This window comes from Anomaloglossus baeobatrachus, chromosome 4 (genome assembly GCF_048569485.1).
Source record: "Anomaloglossus baeobatrachus isolate aAnoBae1 chromosome 4, aAnoBae1.hap1, whole genome shotgun sequence".
NCBI lineage: Eukaryota > Metazoa > Chordata > Amphibia > Anura > Aromobatidae > Anomaloglossus > Anomaloglossus baeobatrachus.
In genome coordinates, this window is record NC_134356.1 from 251,342,015 (window position 1) to 251,348,822 (window position 6,808).

The window sequence follows — 6,808 nt, forward strand, 5'->3', positions numbered from 1 at the left end:
TATGGATGGACTTTTTTAATACTATGTGACAATAAAGAAAGAAATTATTTTACGTTGGATGTGCCGATATCTTTTCCTTCTATTAGCTTATTTATACTGGTAATGATTTGTTTCAATATTTTGTGGTTTTTTTTGTAATTTTATTATATTACAACTGATGTAGATACGCTGCTTTATGTTCTTGGTACCAGGTGTATGATCATTCATTGCACCATTGAAAAAACAGCAAAAAACCATAACCATAAACTAATAGCTGTGGGAAATAGGTAGGGATGAGCGAACCCGAATAGTAAAGTTCAGGGTTTGTACTCGACACCGGATGTTCGGGACTCGAATTCGAACACAGTGTGATGCAGCAGTGAAAAAGGCAAATGCAGTGCTTGGATGTATTAACAGAAGCAAGCAGTCTAGATCATGTAAAGTAATTATTACGCTCTACTCTGCTTTGACCATATCTCATCTGGAATACTGTGTCCAGTTCTGGGCACCACATTTTAAAAAAGACATCAACAAACTTGAGCATGTTCAGATAAAAGTGACCAGAATAGTGACTGGTCTGCAAACCATACCCTATGAGGAACAGGAACAAGAACAAGATTTAGGATTGTTTAGCTTGCAAAAAAGAAGACTGAGAGGATACTTAATAGCTGTCTATAAATATCTTAAGCTGGGTTCACACTAAGCGACAGCGACAACGACGTCGCTGTTACGTCACCATTTTCGGTGACGTAACAGCGACCTTGTAAGTCGCTGTTATGATCGCTGCTTAGCTGTGAAACACAGCAGAAGCAGCGATCATAACGTCGCTGTGCTACATGTGCAGAGAGCAGGGAGCCGCGCTTAGCGCTGGCTCCTTGCTCTCCTAGGTACAGTACACATCGGGTTAATTAACCCGATGTGTGCTGCAGCTACATGTCACAGTGCAGAGAGCAGGGAGCCGCGCGCACTGCTTAGCGCTGGCTCCTTGCTCTCCTTGCTACAGTATACATCGGGTTAATTACCCGATGCGTACTGCAGCCACACGTGCACAGAGCAGGAGCCGGCACTGGCAGCAAGAGCGGAGGCTGGTAACGAAGGTAAATATCGGGTAACCAGGGAAAGGTCTTCCCTTGGTTACCCGATGTTTACGCTGGTTACAGCTTACCGCAGCTGCCAGACGCCGGCTCCTGCTCGCTTCATTTCGTCGCTCTCTCGCTGTCACACACAGCGATGTGTGTGTCACAGCGGGAGAGTGACGACCAAAAAAAGAAGCTGGACATTCAGCAACGACCGGCGACCTCACAGCCGGGGCCAGGTCGTTGCTGGATGTCACACACAGCGACAGCGACGGGACGTCGCTGCAACGTCACAGAAAATGGTGACGTAGCAGCGACGTCGTTGTCGTTGTCGCTGTGTGTGACACCAGCTTTAAGGGCTTTCACGCTATAGAGGGATCAGTGCTAATCTCATTTGCATAAGGAAAGACTAGAAGCAACGGGATTAAACTGAATGGAAGGAGATTACAGATTAGGTATCCAAAAAAACTTTTGAACTGTGAGGGTGATCAACAAGTGAAATTAGCTCTAACAAGAGATAGTCAGCTCTGATTTATTTTGTTTTGTCAATATTTTAATATTTCTTTTTAAATTAGGACTTTCAGATTAGAGAATATTGTTAGTGGGGCAAAATCAATTATAAATCCAACTAATGTGATATATTCTGGCATAATCAGTGATGAACACATCTTTTTAAATTCAATTTTAGCAGTTCACTTGAACTTGGCTAAAAAAATGTAATTTGAATTTATAGAATGCTTATGGAGCTCCCTGATGGATGCAGGGCCTACCCCCAGGGACCCAGAAGACCAATGTAAGTAACAACAAAACATTCCAGTTCATCCCTGTTTCCCCCCAAATTCCTCATAGACTGGTGCCAGACTAGGGTTGGACCTAATGGATAGCCACCTGGGGGGGAGCCGATCCAGTCCACTAGATGAGCAGGTGGGAGGAGCAGACAGTGGACAATCAGACAGTTGAGAGAGAGAGTCGTTGGTGACAGACGGAGAGAGCGAGTGGAAGCACTGACGGGAGTGTGACGATGACATGAGGACCTATGCATTTGGTTGCCGGTGGAGTACGGTGGAGTACTCCCGGAACCATAGCACCAACGGGGTACAGAATCCTAGGTCAGGCAAACGTTCCAGGAAGACCTGATAAAATCTGTACAGTGAAGGGACCATCAAGGACCTCACTGACCTTGAAGTTCGGTACTTAGTAGCAACGGGAGAACTGGGGAACAGGACCAGAGACTCTGACCCATAGGGTTAACGCTACTGTCATACGGACTACCATTAAGAGACTACCAGGAGGGGACCCCCAGATGCTCCAAGCCACAGGGACTAACAACCAAAGACAGGTGCAGGGAAAAGAAGACACTAGGTCACTAAACTGGCACTGGGACTAAGGGGACCAGTAGTCAAGACCAGCATTCCTCGGGTGATCCGGTTTCCATCTGACTGTGAGTAAAGGAACCAGTTACACTGCAAACCCCTGTGTGGTCTACCTTCTTTCTGCACCCATTCATATCACCTATCCTCTGGGGCCAGCCCTGCTTGCAGAGGGCCTAACATCCAGGCTGCCACCAACACCAGCCCCAGTAGTGAGAACTGTGCAGCGGCGGCTCCATCTACATAACCCGCAAGTGGCGTCACATTATAAACTTTCATTTACTCTCCCCTGTAAATATACCCCCTTTTAAATAGCGTCCCCACGGAACCGGGCTATGGCTACCAAGTGACATCTCCCCAGCAATACACCGCCGAGGACTGAGTACCCCATAGCCCTGGGTGACACACTTACACAAACATGCCATATCTCTTCTAACCCCAAGGCAGCTTTAAAAAGTAGTTGTCATGGTCATTTAGCAACTTACAAGGGATACGGGTAACACTTACAAAACAGCAACTTATCCTGCCGATTCCTGTACGGACTAGAGGTTCCAACTCTGCAGTCCCAAGTGGTTCTTGTGACTTGGAATAGCCCTGACCACAGACTTAATGATGGCAACTAGGACCTATTCTGCCTTTAATGTTCCTCCTAAAGACCCAGAGGGAAGAGCAGAGTGTAAATTACCTACAGAAGGAAAGGTGTGCTGAAATAGAAAGTGATCCCAGACAAACAACAAAATACAAGAGAAGTGTAATACCCATACCGGCGTCACTACACTTTCCTGCCTTCTCCCCAGGATGTCGGCACTCTCACCTTTCCAGCCTCCCAGCGGTGACTGCTCCATTCCTGGTTCCTGCTGCTGTCTCCCGGGGCCTTTTTTCAGAGTAGTTTATGTCTGAGTTCAGTGTTTAAGTACTGTTTGTATGTAAATAAAGTTTATTAAAAGGCTGCTGCACAGCCAATCAACAAGCTTTAATGCATGCGGAAGTTAAAGCAGACAGGTGGGGAGTATTATCAGGGTAGGAAGGGCCATGGTTACATGACCTTAACCAGCCTAAAACTAGCAGCACGCAGCCACCACAGTGGTGGCGCATCTATTTGATGTGCCACATCTGGCGCTTTCTTACGTCTTCCTGATTACGCTGCTGCGGTGGTAATCAGAATAATACTTTTGTGGTTGATGTCAGCTGAGAATTGACACTTGACATCAAGCCCAAGGGTTAATAATAAGCAGCGATCTATCATACACCCCCTTACTAAACGGTCAAGTATAAAGTTACAAAAAACACACACAGGAAAAAAAATTATTTGAATAAACACTCCTCCACACTCCCTCGTTCACCAATTTATTAATAAAAAAAATTCTGGAAGTTTCAACATAATCCAATTGGGGATATAAACTGCCACACTCTCTCTTGTTCACCAACTTATTAATAAAACTAGCTGTACCCTGCCACGCTTCGCTGTGGCACATTCTCATTTGACAGATAAGAAATAAAACAAGATACGTTTCCAACAAGAGTTTAATTTGTCAACACTTGTGGGTATACAATATTTTGGTTTTATCATCGGCTGCGCAGATAAAAAGATTGTCTGGTTTGCAAAGCCTAAAGCAATTGTCCATGGCTGAAGCAATCCGTATGTGAATATAGACCACACAATTCTAAAGATTCACCCTGAGCTTTGTTGATAGTAATTGCAAATGCCAATCGAACAGGGAATTGCACTCTCTTGAATTGAAACGGTATATTGGATGGAATAATGGGAATTCGAGGAATGAGGACATCTTCATCTTTGTAAGGTTCCGCCAAAATCGTTGCTTCTATTATGTTGCTCATCAATTTTTTGACAGCAAGCCACGTGCCGTTGCAGAGTTTTGGCTGATTAATATTTTGCATCATAAAAATGGGCACACCTATTTTCAATGTCAATATGTGTGATGGTACCCCCGGCAGATCAAGTGAATTCAAAAACTCAGTTGGATAGTCTACTGCCTCATCTGCTTCCACAACGGTGTCTATTGATTTATATGTGACTGCCTCACTTTCAATGTTAGACTGAATAATATGGTTAAGTTCGTAGACATCTTTGTTTTTTGCTGGAAGGATAGCTCGCTCACTCAGCCAACCATGATTCATATAATTGATTTGGATATTCAGGAATACTCCTTGAATCAATTCTTCCTTCGACGTCACTAACTTATAGAAGTTATCGGGCAATGAAATCATCGTGAAATCTCATCAATTGGCATTTTTCCGTTCCCAATTTCCAGTAACTGGCATGAAAATATATAAGCTGACCGATCATTCTGCAGCTGGACACGCATATTGGTAGTTAATTGCAATGTCCGTACGTGTCATCACAACGGTGAGTATTTTAGGCAAGCATTGATCTTGTCCACTGGTGTTGATTGAGGAATGACAGGCAGTGTTTGACTAAAATCTCCTGCGAGCAATATTAATGCTTTTCCAAATGGTTGATTGTTTTCACGTAAATCTTGTAACGACCGATCAAGAGCCTCCAGTGATTTTTAGTGTGCCATTGTGCATTCATCCCAAACAAAGAGTTTGCATTTTTGTAATACTTTCCCCATTCCGGATTCTTTGGAAATATTACACATCGGAGTCTCAATGGATTGCATGTTCAATGGTAACTTCAGAGCGGAATGAGCAGTCCTTCCACCTGGTAGCAATGTTGCAGCTATTCCAGACGATGCAAGAGCTAAGACTATGCCATTTTGCGATCGAATTGTTGCCAAAATCAACCTAATAAGGAACGTTTTGCCAGTTCCTCCTGGAGCATCCAAGAAGAAGATACCTCCAACATCGTCATTCACAGTTTTCATAATTCGATTGTAAATCCTATTTTGCTCGGGCATCAGCTTGGGAATATTTTATTGCACATATAGCTGGAGATCAGCAGTATCGTGATTCTGTTCACGGCACATATCCACATCGAACTAAGCAGTAGTAGGTCGGTTCAGTGCTGGCATTCTAAATTGACTGAGAACTTTGTTTGCAATTGCTAAACACTTGTCTTCAATGACTATGAGCACTTTGTTGAAAATTTCTGCTGTGAAATCTAAGTTCATAGTAGATTTTCTTATACATAATCTATGCAAAATGTCCTTAGCCATGTGCGTTTTATACTTCTCCCATAAGTGCATGCGTGGAACGCAATGACCCAGCATATAGCGCGGTTGTTAGTCTACCGTGAACAGTTAACATTTTCCACGGTTGCGCGCATGCGTGGATCGCGATGAGTGGACCGAAACACTTGCAGGGCTCGGGGGGACATTGTGTCAAAAATTGACAACTGACCTGCAGAAAGCATATAGATTTGGTCATGCCTTTCCAGGAACCGCGAGTGGATGATAAAAGCGATGAGGGAGATAATACCCCTGAAGAAATATATGGAATTAATATAATCCATCTGCAACAGAAAATCGATTCACTGAAGGATGAGTCTGAGGATATTAAACCAGTCATTGATGGAATGGATGGCATTAAAATCTCACAGGGACTCGGCCTTCAGGACTTTGCTCTAATCCGAGTGATCGGTAGAGGAAGCTACGCCAAAGTCCTTCTAGTGACGTTAAAAAAGAATGACCAGATGTATACCATGAAGGTGGTGAAGAAGGAGCTGGTGCATGATGAAGATGATATTGACTGGGTTCAAACAGAAAAGCACGTCTTTTAGCAGGCCTCCAATAACCCCTTTCTAGTCGGTCTGCACTCCTGCTTCCAAACACCAAGCTGGTTGTTTTTGGTTATAGAGTATGTAAATGGATGTGACCTCATGTTTCATATGCAATCAGTAAACGGAGTAACAAATAGGAAAATCAAACAGTTAGAATTGTATTTTTTTGGCCACCTCAACAATACGATAAATGTAATAAAAGGTCATCAAAACATCATAAACACCCCAAAATTATATCAATAAAAACATAGTTAAAAGATAAATACACATTACTCTTTCAGAGACAGGGATGCCCAATCTCTTAGGTATGTCCAAAAATAAATGTGGCACTCCCACAGTATGGAAAATGAAAAAAATCGATTTATTGGTAACTGCATTCTATGAAACAATGTTTCGGTTTTTAACTTAGATCTTCGTCAGATGGATTGCCAAAAGTTCAATAGGACACTATGCAGCGCTATGCAATTGATGGAGAAAAAAAAACAAGCTCTCACAGAACCCCAGAGCCTGAAAATGTAAAACATTACGGCTCTCAGAAAATGGCAACGCAAACAAAATGTTACAAATTTCTGAATTATATTTCACCACTTAAATTAAACAAAACCTATGCATGTTTAGTATCGCCGTAATTGTACAGACCTGGAGAATCATTTTTCCCAATACTTTTTACAGAAAAATTGAAC

At 43.0% G+C, this 6,808-nt stretch overlaps 1 pseudogene; it reads left to right on the top strand.

Annotated features, from left to right (window-relative positions):
- The first annotated feature begins 5,738 nt into the window (after positions 1-5,738).
- On the top strand, positions 5,739-6,368 carry LOC142302379 (protein kinase C zeta type pseudogene; annotated as a pseudogene).
- Positions 6,369-6,808: the final 440 nt, after the last annotated feature.